We start from the raw sequence: 15,629 nt of genomic DNA on the forward strand, positions 1-15,629 counted from the left end.
GCAGGGCTGTACAAGGGACATAGCAGCAGAAGAGGACTGAGTTTGCGCAGAAACTGTGATGAAGAGGATAAGCCTTCATCTTAGGACCCCCAACGACCACCACTAGGAGGCACTGCGCAAGTGCGGGTGGGAGGAGTGTATGAAAATGGACTGATTTGACTATGAAAGAAAGGGCTTATGTAATCAGATGAATATATATATTTTGATCTATATAAACTGCACGAAAAGGGTATGGGGTATGCACGTTCGGCGGAATTATCCCCCGTGCATCTGACGTCGCAATAAAGAATGCCTGCCTTTTAACACTACATTGGTGTTACGAGGTTTTATTCCCGGATTTTCGGTGACAGTTTCTGGTGACCCAGGTGGGACTCTGCTTGTGAAAACCGACGGATCCGCGGGATCACGGGACCTCCAGCCGGCATTGAGGGATTCTCGAGGAGAACCTCTGATCCCCGGACCGAAGGATTCCAAGTAAGTCCCCTGGAATTTAATTAAGGCATTCTTTAAGTATAATATACGCCTGCTCATAAATCGTGGTGAAAACCTCGTAGAGTTGGGCTAAAAGGTACCTTTGTGGAAAGTCTCTGCTCGGTGAAAGCCGGTGGAGCGGGGCCCAAGGGGGAGGCCTTCAACAGGGGGTTGAAGTCTCCAGGATCTCAGCAGGGGGCTGGGATCCCAAAAGGGAGCTCCAACAAGGGTTGGGGTCCCTCTGATTAGTGTTTGTGATATAGTGCACAATCACTACCACTGGTCATTTGAAGGATGGGCACCTTTCCGAGTAAAAGACCCATCCCAAGGGGCACGCCTTTGGGATGTATTTTAAAGCACTGGAAAGAGCTGGGGGGGGATCCTTTAACTCGGAAACAGTTAATTGAGTATTGTAATCATTGGTGGCCGTTATATACTCTGGATGACGGGGAGAAGTGGCCGGAGGACGGGACACTGTGTTATAATACCATTTTGCAATTAATGTTGTTTTGTAGAAAGGAAGGTAAATAGGAAGAAATGACATATATAGATTTGTTTTTCTCGTTGAGAAATCATTCGGAATGGCAAAGGCAGTGTGGGATACATCTGCTCGGTTCTATGGTAATGGCTTTAAAAAAAGGAAACTGCGAAAAGGGTTCAAAAAATGTTGCGTCGCTTGTAGTGTTGACAAAAAGTGTTTAAAATTTGAACCTAAGGAGAATGATGTTGAATTAATGGTTGCACCTTGCCGGAGATGGGGAGGTAATCAGGAAGACCGAAAATCTAAGACAGACATTCCTTCTGTTTCTCCTATAAGGGGGGGCAAGAAGATTTATCCTGGTTTCGGGAAGGACACGGGAAAGGACGCAGGGGGGGGGATAGCAGAATCGGCTTCTCCCCTCCAAGCCCCTCTCTGAGAAGATAGGGAATGAGGAAGTAAAATTTTTAATAAATACAAGGACCACTTATTTGGTATTAAACACATGTAAAAAGAAATGTAGTCATAAATCTGTAGATGTTGTTGGTGCGACAGGGTAAAAAGAAAGTTAACCTTTCTTAGAGCTGTTGAAATTTAGATTGAGAAAACAGTAGGTAACTCACCAGTTTCTATATATACCTGAATGTCCGTTGCCTTTGTTAAGACAAGATTTATTAAGCAAATTAGAGGCACAAATAACTTGAAAAAAAAAAAATGAAGAAATTGAATTATTGATACCAGAATCAAAAGCCGTAGAGGCAAGGGTGTTTGTGTTACAGGATTCTTTTAAAGAGGAACAAATTCCAGAAGAGGTGAAAAACGCAGTAATCCCGCTTGGTTTAAGCAAATAAAGTTCCGGGACAGTCCAAATTGGCAGAACTGGTAAAAGTGACCTTAAAACCTGGATCCAAACCGGTAAGACAAAAATAATATCCTATTAAGTGGGAGGCACGAAAAGGATTAGAGGGGTTAATCATGAAATTTTTGGAATATGGGCTTTTGGTAGAATGCGAGTCAGAATACAACACACCTATATTACCGGTAAAAAAACCTGGGGGACGGGAATATTGACTAGTCCAGGATCTAAGAGCTATAAATCAAATAGTTCAAGATATACACCCAGTAGTAGCCAATCCCTATACTTTATTGACATCCCTGAAAGAGGAGCATAAACGGTTTACTGTACTAGATTTAAAGGATACCATCTTTTGCATACCTCTGGATGCACAAAGTCAAAGCATATTTGCTTTTGAATGGGAGAGCCCTGCAACAGGATGAAAGATGCAACTGACATAGACTGTACTTCCACAAGGATTTAAAAATAGCCCCACAATATTTGAAAAACTGTTTGTCCATGAGAGGCAACACCTGGCCCTTGGAGTGCTGGCACAACGTCTGAGATCCTGAAAACGGCCAGTAGGATACTTCTTTAAACAACTTGACAACGTGAGTAAAGGATGGCCGGGATGTTTGCACGCTGTGGCAGCGACGGTATTGCTGATTCAGAAAGCTTAAAAATTGACTATGGGCCAAAAGATGGTGGTGTATGTACCACACATAGTGGTAACTGTTCTAGAACAAAACGGGGGTCATTGGCTGTCCCCCATCAGAATGCTGAAATATCAGGTTGTCTTGCTAGAGCAAGATGATGTGGAACTGAAAACCACAACTATTGTAAATCCAGCAATGTTTCTGTCAATAAAAAATCCAACAGAAAATCTAGAACATGACTGTCTACTAACTGTTGAACAAGTCTATTCCAGCAGACCAGACCTGATGGATGAGCCTCTGGAGAACCCTGATCTGGAGTAGTTCACGGATGGAAGCAGCTTTGTGAAAGAAGGAAGACAAATGGCCGGATATGCTGTTGTCACCAAGACCGAGGTACTGGAGTCAGGAACACTACCTGCAAATACCTTGGCACAGAAAGCAGAACTGGTGGCGCTGAAGCAAGCCTTGTGAATGGCAGATGGAAAGAGGGTAAATATATGGACTGACTCTAAACATGCATTTGGTGTAATTCATGCTCATGGAGCCATCTGGAAAGAAAGAGGACTGCTCTCAGCCCAAGGTTCATCGATAAAACATAAAGAAGAAATCCTTCAGCTCCTCGAAGAGGCGCAGAAACCAAAGGAAGTGGCAGTGATGCACTGCAAGGCTCATCAATTTGGTCAGACAGCTGTAAACATAGGTAATCGATTGGCAGACAAAACAGCAAAGGAGGCTGCTGAACAAGGTATCTTTGCACTAGTACCAGTAAAACAAATAAAAATCCCAAATCTGAAACAAAATACAGTAAATTGGATGAACAATTGACAGAACAATTAAAGGCATCACAAAATACAGAAGAGTGGTGGGTAACACCAGAAAAGCGGGTAACAGTAACCCCGCAAGTCATGATAGAACTTGCGAAAGAAAAACATGCACAGACACATTGGGGTGTAGATGCTATAATCTCGAGCCTAAAATCATCTGCAGTGTGTGTAGGAATGACAGGAATAATGAAATCTATAGTAACTAAGTGTCCAATTTGTCTCAAAAATAATCCTTTAAATTGGAAAAGGGCACCCCTAGGGGTAACAAAACAGGGTAACACCCCAGGAGATTATTGACAAGTTAATTTTTCTAAACTGCCCAGGCAGAATAGATTCAGGTATCTATTAGTATTAATTAATACTTTTTCTGGATGGCCAGAAGCCTTTCCTTGTCGCACCAACAAAGCGAGAGAAGTAGTTAAAATATTGTTAAAAGAAATAATACCAAGGTTTAGGGTATCAATTGACATGTCTTCCGATAGGAGACCACATTTTGTAGCAGAAATAGTTCAACAAGTAAGTAAAATTTTAAAAATAAATTAGAATTTACATACCCCCTGGAGGCCACAATCGAGTGAGAGAATTGAAAAAATGAACCAAACATTAAAAAGACAAATAAGTAAAATTTGTCAAGAGGTGTCTTTAAAATAGCCACAAGCTTTACCATTAACACTTCTGAGAATCAGAATCCAACCAAAATCTAAAAATGGTGTAAGTCCATACGAAATTTTGTATGGCAAACCTGATCAGACTCCTTTAATCCCAGGGGATATAAAAATAGCAAGAGAAACAGATTTAAAAATGTATTTGGTTTCTTTAGGAAAAACACTTGAAGCACTCCAAAAATACATTGTGCTGACCAGATCGCTTGCTTTGGATACACCTGTGCATCAGTATCAACCAGGTAATTTCATGTACATAAGGACTTGGAACTCTGAACCACTGCAGAAAAAGTGGAAAGGACCTTTTCAGGTACTGTTAACAACTTACACTGCGATCAAAGTAAAAGGGGTGAAACCGTGGATACACTACACTCGAGTGAAGAAAGCCCCTTCGTGAAGAGTCATCAATAGAGATCCAGAGACTGCAAAACTGACTTTGAAATATATCTAAAAAGAGTAGTTATTACTGTAAAATGTGAAAAGACTGTATCTCAATCTGGAAACTGATGATAATAGGAGCACTGTTCAGTGTATTAAAAGTAAGAACAGAAAACGTTAATTCACTGCCAATAAAAGCAAAACAATTAACATACCTCCTAAGGAGGACTCCGGAAGAAAATTTAATGATTGGGCTTATAAAAAATTTGCAAATTTACAAAATGTGACCCAAATAACTGCATGTCTTCCAATCCCAAGGGTGGTAGGAAAATCAGTCCCATGGGGAAATTCAACAAGACATGCAAGAAAATTGGCTTGATAAAATTTTTAATGGATTCAAGTGGAATATTAGTTCTTGGGTCAAATCTTTAGTCGGTACCGGACTGCTTTTACTGGTAGTAGTTTTAATAATAATACTGCTAATTTATTATTGTCTAAAAAAGGAACTCACCAACAAAACAACTTTTAATCGAATAATTATTCAAGCTATTGCAAGAAGACAAAACCTTAGTGAGTCGGTTGTAACACTTCCACCACCCTATAACGAAACAAGTGGACTATAAGTATAGTGTTATAATTTTAAAAAGTATATTTTAATAGTATTTAATCATTATATGATCAAAAAAAATTTAATTATGGAAGTATTGAAAAGATAATTATTTCAAAACTTCCAAAGGGGGGAAATGTAACCACGGTGATGGAATTAGTTAATCATAAAGCACGAACAATGCTGCTATTTCCCTTGTACAGCCCTACCCATCTGAACATTAGGTCTGGGAACAGAGGGTTTAGTCCCTAGGTAATCATTAATGTTAAACAATAATGGTGAAGGGGGATTTTTAATAGAAATAGCGTTACCAAATGACTGCAGGTGTATTTGTGGTACCTATCTATTGTGTGAATTAATTGAAGCAAAAAGTCATACATCTCCCCCCCAAAGAAGTTAGTTTTAATTAAAACCAGCAGGTGCCTAGAACTGGTCAAGATGACCCGTGCCGCAGGGACAAGAGCCAGAAGAGGACTGAGTTTGCGCAGAAACTGTGATGAAGAGGATAAGCCTTCATCTTAGGACCCCCAACGACCACCACTAGGAGGCACTGCGCAAGTGCGGGTGGGAGGAGTGTATGAAAATGGACTGATTTGACTATGAAAGAAAGGGCTTATGTAATCAGATGAATATATATATTTTGATCTATATAAACTGCACGAAAAGGGTATGGGGTATGCATGTTCGGCGGAATTATCCCCCGTGCATCCGACGTCGCAATAAAGAATGCCTGCCTTTTAACACTACATTGGTGTTACGAGGTTTTATTCCCGGATTTTCGGTGACATGTGGACCCCATCTCCTCCCCGGCCGCCTGCTTGATCAGGGCAGGGTTTCCAGGATTTCTTTTCCCGACTTTGCGCTAGCGACTCCTGAGTGCCGGGGCAGCACTCACCTTTGGCCGGGTTCTGCTCCTTCAGGGTTCGGTCTTCCTGGAAAAATCAGCTGTTAATGCTAATGCCGATCTGAGGGTCCCTGTTCGGGCGCCATTTGTTGCAGCGGCATCAAGGACTCGACCAATATGATCCATAACAGTAAACTTTATTAGCAAAGAATCTGGATTATATAGACAGCACTCAATTATGATTAGTCACTATACATAAACACTCGGCACAACACTCAGCTATGATTTGTCACGATGCATAAAACATCTATCAATAAAACACCCGGGTTACATAAGCAGTACTCAAACTATGATTGGTCAGTATTCATAGAACGACTGTTTACCTGCAGCTGGCCTGAGAATGACTGTCTTTCCCACAGCCAGCCTGGGAAAGGTCTGTTTTCCCGCAACCGGCCTGAGAAAGGTCTGTTTTCCCGCAACCGGCCTGAAAAAAGCTTTGAGGCCTGTGCTGCTTGAAGCCTGTGCTGCTACAAACTGATCGAGTCCATATTCAGAGTGTCTGGGTTGCTCACAATATGTCCCTGTTTCTCCAGAAACCCTACAAATCCCCCTTTTTGTTTTTGAGCAACCCAGATACCGTTAAACGTCTTCTTAACCACCTTTATGTCACAACTTATCAAACATCCAAAAATGCATAGCATGATCAGAATCGTAATCAACATCGCTATTCCCTGTTTGACCAGATCCAATATCCACTGATCCCCAGGTGACTGAGCCAGTCTGTCAATCTTGACTCTACCTTTATAGTGTTCAAATTTTTGCGTAGCTCACTCAATTGTTAATGTATCGATTTTGAGTGGTCACACAAACTCATACAACACATTCTTTCAAAATCTTCACACCCATGTCCTTGTGCTAAAAGCAAAAATCAATTGCCACACGATTTTGTGAAGTTGCATGTCTAACCAAATCAACATCTAAAAACAAACTACTTAAGGCCTAAGAAGTAGCATTAGTCTTCTTGGTTAACCCACATCCCGATTCCTTCGGGGTAGCTAGAGCCTGAAAGGGCTGCAATCCTGGGGGCTAAAAATGATGCAGTGATTATTTCACCGCTATTCCAAAATTTGATATTGTGTTTGCAATCTGAGGTAAAAGCATGAATTGCTCTCTTCCCTCGGTATCATGTATTTCGGTGGCCAACTATCATGATCTGATTTGGTGTTAAAAGCAATAATCTCCCTAGACTACAGGGACCTTCCTTTATACGGGATGGGATGGACGGCTAAGCATGGTCCTACAAATGATAAATACTCTATGGGGTAAAGCAAGTGGTTGATTAATCGATTTAGATATGCTCAATGCATGTGTTTGATTTCTCCCGGTATAGCTAAAAAACAAAACAAAAATCCTTTGGTATGGAGTCAAGTAGCTCTATCTCTTGAGGCTCTAACTGGGCCAACGGCAGTTGAACAGTCCATAGGTCCCACATATCAGTGACTGTGCTGTTGTTCGGGGGGACCACACTGGTCAGTGCCGGTGGTATGGGCCTTGCATCTAAAGGGACACCGACAAGGCATGTGGGAAAGGGGGTTCCCTGGAGATGCTATGGACAGGCAAATCGAATCTGGTCTTGTCAGGTCTGCTAGCGTGACCCACACACTCATTTTGGTTGTGGTGGCACCCATACTGCTTGCATACACCCAATCAAGCTTAAGAGAGTCGGTATCATTTCCATTTTACATACCGGTCTGTGTTACAGCAAAACAGCGGATTGAATAGCTCTTACTTACGGTATTGATTCTTTTACAGAGAATGCACAATGGTGTTAAGGTACGATAAATGTGTTGATTACCATTACAATAAATGAATTGGACAGCCCTGGGCGGGGGGGGGGGGGGGGGGGGGGGGGGGGGGGGGAGGGACACGACACACGACAGGGAGCCTGGACAGGGTCTCCCTTCCACAGTTCTTAATTTGGGTTCTGCCATCTGCTTTTGTTCCCCTGTGCTCCTCTGCATGGAAATGGGCCTTTGATGGGCTGATGGCTCCTGTGATGTGCCTGGATATAGCTGGGGCAGGGTATTTGCCCCGCCCCCCCCTCCCCCGTTATCTTTCTGTGCTCCTTTGTGGGTATGCAAATAGACTTTATGACATAACCTAACAGTGGATGTAGGCTTTTCTAAACAATGTGGGTTTGTTCCTTCAGTGCAAAGACTCTAACATATTATGACATTTTGTCTTTGTTCTGTTGCAATACTTTCTTTCAAAGGAATTAATTAGCACAGTGTAATAACTTGGATAAATGCACAGCAATAGAATACACACCACAAAGTTCAAAGCTTTCTGTGGGGCCTGGTTTAAGGGCCCTCTCTGTTGGGTCAAATGATTGTGTTTAAGAAAATAGTCCCTGAGTGTTTTTGCAATGTGACTTTTTCCCCTCCTCTGTAGAGATCTCCAGAGAACGTTGCTTGCACTGAAGCAGATGAGAGTTAGGTAGGCAAATTTAAAATAGTACAGCAGGTCAGAGACAGAACAATCTCTGCTTGTAATGGTGAAGTAAGCTGTCAGAATGCAGCTAATGATTAGGCTAAACAATGGAAGAGGAAGGTTGGAGGTTGTTGGTTTTTTCTTAAACAGTAGTATTGATATGGGAAATTGACGTTTAGTTTGATTTTACTATAACTTTAGTTTGATTTTGTTATATAGCTTTGCAGCTGTCACGTTAAAGGGGGGGTAAGGGGAGTCTGATAAGCGGCAAAAGGAGAGCCCTCCTGTTGAGTCACGAGGTTCAGAGCAGACCCCCTTGCGTTCTAAACTCTCTCTCAGAGTCTAGGTGCGGCTGGATCTACTCCTAGTCCTAGACTTGGTCAACGGTTTATGTCTAAAGGGTTAAGTGTGTAGCCACTTATCAGATTCAACTTGCCTGTCAGAGCCCCTCCAAGGACTTTCACTGAAACAGTTTCACAAAGTTGAAACAATAGATAATTTATTCAAGCGACAGGTATCACAGATTCAGGATTGCTGTTGATAAATTCACTGCCTACAAAAGTTGAGCTCAAAGTAAGAGTTTAGCGCTTTAGTTAACAATGTGTTCCCGGGGATATGTCTGACAAAGTCAGAGGCACGACTCCTACCAAAAAGGCATCCCTTCTTGGGGGGGGAAGAGAGGTTCAGGCCCGTCGACCCGTCCGTCAGGTAAAGTTCTCGCTTGGCTCCTCCTCCCAAAGAGAGTTTTCAAGTGCCAGTTTTTATATGTTTGGAAATCTTTTTTCGAGGTGGGACTAAGTCAGTTATTGTGTATCGATTGGCTCTTGGCATGGAATGTTGTGTCATCAGAAGCAGGACTCAGCAGTGTGACATGCCTTCCAAGCAGGCATCTTGGTATGCGCATCCGGGGGGGCCATCTGTTCTTTATCGGAAGCAATCTCCGGCTGCACAGCCTCCGTGGTGCCCCACAGATCACTTGGTTTACAGTAATGGGCTATCCCCCCTTACTTTTGTCTGGTAAGACAAGCACCAGTTAATTGCTCCCTTTGCTAGCTCTTCGGCTCTTGACACCTCAGTGGAGAGACGCCTCAGTCCGAGTTTGCCTTTCGTGTTGCATTTCACAAGTCCAGCAAGGCCATCGATTACAGCAGCCATGTCGAGGTAAGGTTTAAACCCCTGACATTTAGTTTGGTCCTATTCTTTGTAATCTCACTAATAAGGACTGCTGTGAGCTCAAATGTCCATAACAAGGGCTGGTGCGAGACAGGTAAAAGAGACAGGGACTGATAAGGACTGATAACCAGAACCCTATTGTCTGTAAGAAGCCCCCCTCTAGCTGAAACTGGTTTGGCAGCTTGGAACTCAGCCAACACAGACAACTCAGCACTTTTGGGCCAAAGGTGAAAAGTACACAGCGAGGAAGACTATGAGCCTTCGCGAGGAAGACTACGAGCCTTCATCCAGAAGACCCTCACAGACAACCACCAGATGACATTGCGCAAGCGCTAAAGAGGGGCGGAGTATGATAATGAATTCCTGGAAATAATTGTAATAATCCAGCCCACTTAGATAAAACTTGTAATAAATAGGTGCATGCTTCGTGACTCAATGTGCAAGTTGGGAGGAGCGATCCCCCTTGCACCCGGCACCGTAATACAACATGCCTGCTTTATAACTCTCTGTGAGTTGTGGAGTTTGTTTCCGCATGTCAATTTGGCGACCCAGGTGGGACCCTCTCCGGCTGCAGGATCTGCTGAGGACGGGACTCCTCCGGGCGTTCCTGAGATTTCTCGTGAGGACTCCCCTACTCACTCAGGTCACCGCGGGGACAGACAAGGACCGTCACCATCGGACTAGGTATGTTTATACTGTAAGGGGATACCTGTAAGTCGTGAGGAGACGTCCTACGCGAGGTAAAGAGCATTGGTGGTGCTCGCCCCTGGGGCTGGGGGTTTGAGGTCCCCATAAGGTGGTGGCGGGGTAAGACTTGTAAGTCTTGTACCCCGACTAATTGTAACTTGGGTTCTTTTGACTGTGGTCGCAGGAGTTGCATTTGGTATTGTCACCGAAAATCCGGGAATAAAACCTCGTAACACCAATGTAGTGTTAAAAGGCAGGCATTCTTTATTGCAGCGCTGGATGCACGGGGGATAATTCCACCAAACGTGCATACCCCATACCCCCTCCGCGCAGTTTATATAGATCAAAATATACATATTCATCTGATTACATAAGCCCTTTCTTTCATAATCAAATCAGTCCATTTTCATACACTCCTCCCACCCACGCTTGCACAGTGCCTCCTAGTGTTGGTCGTCGGGGGTCCCAAGATGAAGGCTCATCCTCTTCATCACAGTGTCCGCTGGTTGACCCCAGCTTCTGCACATGCGCAGTCCTTTTCTGGCTCTTGTCCCGTAGCTAGGTCGCTGTAACTATGTCGCTGTAGCTAGGTCGCCTTGACTGGCTCTAGGCGACCGCTAACATTTCAGGTGGGAAACTTTTGTTTCAGTTAATTTAGACAATAGGTAAAAACCACAAACACACCTGCAACTATAGTAACGCTATTCCTATTAAAAATTTCCTTCACTACTATTGTTTAACATTGATAATTACCTGGAAACCAAACTCTCTGTTGCTGGACCTAACGTCCAGATGGGCAGGGGCTATACAAGGGACATAACTAGCAACATGGTTTATGTTTATGGTTAACAGATTTCATCCCCTTGGTTACATTTCCCCCCTTTGGAAGTTTTGAAATAATTATCTTTTCAATACTTCCATTCTATTCTATATTAAACTTTATTTCAATCACAATGGTTAGATAATTATTGATTGTTATATTTGTTTTATAATTCATTTATTTCGCTACAGGGTGGTGGAGGCGTAGCAACCGATTCACCAGGGTTTGTCTTCTAGTAACAGCTTGAATAATTTTCCGATTAAAAGCAGTTCTGTTGGTGAGTTCTCTTTTTAGGCAATAGTATATGAGCATTATTACTACAACCACTACCAATAAAAGCAGTCCGGGTACCGATTAAAGATTTGACCCAAGAGCTAATATTCCACCCTAATCCGTTAAAAATTTTATCAAGCCAATTTTCTTGCATGTCCTGTTGAATTTCCTGAGTGTCTTTTTCTATTTGTTTTAGTAAGTTTAAGTCATGTTCAACATCCTGAGTGACGTTGGGGATATGCAGACAGCAATGATCTATTCTATCTTTTAGGTACTCACATACCCCATGTTCTTTTAACAGAAGCATGTCTAAGGCCATTCTATTTTGGAGAGTCATTCTTGAGGTTGCTTGCAACTGTAGGTTTAACTGTCTGAATTTTTTTCTTGTTACATTTGCTAATTTTTCTACTTGACCAGTTAGTTTATATAACCAGGCCTTATTCCTATAAGTCGATAAGGGAGTCAATAAAGATTCTAAGGCCCATCCAATTTTTACTCCTGTTGAAGGCTCATTCCAGTTTTCGTCTTCTTCAACTTTTGATCTTTTTATTCGTATTAATTTTAAATTTTCGGAGTTCCCCTTAAAGGGAGTCTTTTTCCAAATTGGACATAATGTTGGCATTTCTAAAGTAATTTGTTTTACCTTACCATCAACCGGTAGGTGAGTGGACCAGGTTCCATCACTCATTGCCCAAACTAAGTGTCCTGGACTTTGAATTGTTGATTTTCTACAACTAAAGAATGTTCTTTTTTTTGGCTTATAGGTATCAGTCAACTGTAAATCATTTTTAAGTCCCCTACACTGGCATTCATATTTCAAGGCAGCTGCCAAAGGTGGAACACTTTGGATTGCTTTACTAACTGTGCTGCAATTATATATTTTTGTACAATTCCACCAGGGTACTACAATTTCTTTTTCCCGGGAAGTACTTCCTTTGTCATCGACCGATGGGAAAGCTGCAAAAATCATTCCATCCCAGGTGAAACACCAGGGGGCACTGGCCATATACTGGAACTGAGATGTGATGGCCATTGACCATACTGAATCCCACAAAGTTATCTCTTGTTTAGTTTGATTGGACTCTTTGCATTCCCATTTCATGATTGTTCGAGTAACATTTTTCTTAACGGGTTCATCATAAGCACACCAACTTATATTGGGAAAAACTATCTGGACAAAAACATAATTTAGTAACTTCTCACAATTTGCTCTACTTCCAGGGGTTTTCCATTGTTTTCTAACATAATCTATTCGTTCCTGCCACTCAACAATGGGAACTTGTTCACAATGAGTACCGTCATTTTTGGGTTCTTTGTTACTTAGATTTGTTGTTAAGATTCCCCACGGAACTGATTCTCCTACAGCCCTTGGGATTGGAAGACATGCAGTTATTTGGGTCACGTTTTGTAAGTTTGCAAATTCTTTTATAAGCCCAATTATCAAATTTTCTTCCGGAGTCCTCCTTGGGAGGTATATTAATTGTTCCGCTTTTATTGGCAGTGAATCGACGTTTTTTGTTTTTACTTTTAATATACTGAACAGTGCTCCCATTATCGTCAGTTTCCAGATCGAGATACAGTCTCCCCGCATTTTACAGCAATAGCTACTCTTTTAGATATATTTCAAAGTCAGTTTTGCAGTTTTTGGATCTCTATTGATGACTCTCCACGAAGGGGCTCTCTTCACTCGAGTGTAGTGTATCCACGATTCTACTCCTTCTACTTTGATCGCAGTGTAAGTTGTTAACAGTACCTGGAAAGGTCCTTTCCACTTCTCCTGCAGTGGTTCAGAGTTCCAAGTCTTTATGTACACGAAATCACCTGGTTGATACTGATGCACAGGTGTATCCAAAGCAAGTGATCTGGTCAGTACAACGTACTTTTGGAATGCTTCAAGTGTTCTTCCTAAAGAAATCAAATATAATTTTAAATCTGTTTCCCCTGTTATTTTCATATCCCCTGGGATCAAAGGAGTCTGATAAGGTTTGCCATACAGAATTTCGTATGGACTTACACCAGCTTTAGATCTAGGTTGAACTCTGATTCTCAGAAGTGCTAATGGTAAAGCTTGTGGCCATTTTAAAGACACCTTTTGACAAATTTTACTTATTTGTCGCTTTAATGTCTGATTCATTCTTTCAATTCTTCCACTTGATTGTGGCCTCTAGGGGGTATGTAAATCCCAATTTATCCCTAAAATTTTACTTACTTGTTGAACTATTTCTGCTACAAAATGTGGTCCCCTATCGGAAGACAGGCCTATTGGTACCCCAAACCTTGGTATTATTTCTTTTAACAATATTTTAACTACTTCTCTCGCTTTGTTGGTGCGACAAGGAAAGGCTTCCGGCCATCCAGAAAAAGTATCAATTAATACTAATAGATACCTGAATCCATTCTGCCTGGGGAGTTCAGAAAAATCAACTTGCCAGTAATCTCCTGGAATGTTACCCTGTTTTGTTACCCCTAGGGGTGCCCTTTTCCGATTTAAAGGATTATGTTTGAGACAAATTGGACACTTAGCTATTATGGATTTAACTACTTTTGTCATTCCTACACACACCACAGATGATTTTAGACTTGAGAGCATAGCATCTACGCCCCAATGTGTCTGTGTATGTTTTTCTTTTGCAAGTTCTAACATAACTTGCGGGGTTACAATTACTTGTTTTTCTGGCGTTACCCACCACCCTTCTGTATTTTGTGATGCTTTCAATTGTTCTGCTAATTGTTCATCCAATTTACTGTATTTCGGCTTTAGATTTGGGATTTTTATTTGTTTTACTGGTACTAGTGCAAGGATACCTTGTTCAGCAGCCTCCTTTGCTGTTTTGTCTGCCAATCGATTACCTATGTTTACAGCTGTCTGACCAAATTGATGAGCCTTGCAGTGCATCACTGCCACTTCCTTTGGTTTCTGCGCTTCTTCGAGGAGCTGAAGGATTTCTTCTTTATGTTTTATCGATGAACCTTGGGCTGAGAGCAGTCCTCTTTCTTTCCAGATGGCTCCATGAGCATGAATTACACCAAATGCATATTTAGAATCAGTCCATATATTTACCCTTTTTCCTTCGGCCATTCGCAAGGCTTGCCTCAATGCCACCAGTTCTGCTTTCTGTGCCGAGGTATTTGCAGGTAGCGTTCCTGACTCCAATACCTCGGTGGTGGTGACAACAGCATATCCGGCCATTCGTCTTCCTCCTTTCACAAAGCTGCTTCCATCCGTGAACAACTCCAGATCAGGATTCTCCAGAGGCTCATCCATCAGGTCCGGTCTGCTGGAATAGACTTGTTCAACAGTTAGCAGGCAGTCATGTTCTAGATTTTCTGTCGGATTCTCCGTCGATAGAAACATTGCTGGATTTACAATGGTTGTGGTTTTTAATTCCACATCATCTTGCTCCAGCAAGACAACTTGATATTTTAGCATTCTGCTGGGGGACAGCCAGTGACCCCCCTTTTGTTCTAGAACAGTTACCACCATGTGTGGTACATACACCACTATCTTTTGGCCCATAGTCAATTTTCGAGCTTCTTGAATCAGCAATACTGTTGCTGCCACAGCGCGCAAACATCCCGGCCATCCTTTACTCACGTTGTCAAGTTGTTTAGAGAAGTATCCTACTGGTCGCTTCCAGGATCCCAGACGTTGTGCCAGCACTCCAAGAGCCAGATGCTGCCTCTCATGGACAAACAGTTCAAAAGGTTTGGTTAAATTAGGTAAACCCAAAGCAGGGGCCATCATCAATGCTTTTTTAAGTTCTTTAAATGATTTTTGGCATTCAGGTGTCCATGTCAAATACAAGTCTTTGGATTCTCTTAAAGCGTTGTAAAGTGGCTTCACATATAGTCCATAGTTTGGAATCCAAAGTCGACACCATCCAATCATTCCCAAAAAGGTTCTCAGCTCCTTTGGACTGTTAGGTTCTGGGGTTTGGCAAATGGCTTCCTTTCTTTCGTTGCTTAATTGCCTTTGCCCTTGAGATATTTCAAATCCCAGATAAATCACTGCCTCTTTTCCTATCTGGGCCTTATTTCTGGAGACTCTATATCCTCCTTGGCCCAGGAAATTTAACAAACTGATAGTAGTTTCAAAACATTCTTCTTTTCTTTCTGCTGCTATTAGAATATCATCCACATATTGCAACAATGTCCCCTTTTCCTGGTTTTGTCTTTTCCATATTTCTAATTCCTTTGCCAACTGGTTTCCAAATATTGTGGGGCTATTTTTAAATCCTTGTGGAAGTACAGTCCATGTCAGTTGCATCTTTCGTCCTGTTGCAGGGCTCTCCCATTCAAAAGCAAATATGCTTTGACTTTGTGCATCCAGAGGTATGCAAAAGAAGGCATCCTTTAAATCTAGTACAGTAAACCCTTTATGTTCCTCTTTCAGGGATGTCAATAAAGTATAGGGATTGGCCACTACTGGGT

Source organism: Opisthocomus hoazin, chromosome W (assembly GCF_030867145.1).
Source record: "Opisthocomus hoazin isolate bOpiHoa1 chromosome W, bOpiHoa1.hap1, whole genome shotgun sequence".
NCBI lineage: Eukaryota > Metazoa > Chordata > Aves > Opisthocomiformes > Opisthocomidae > Opisthocomus > Opisthocomus hoazin.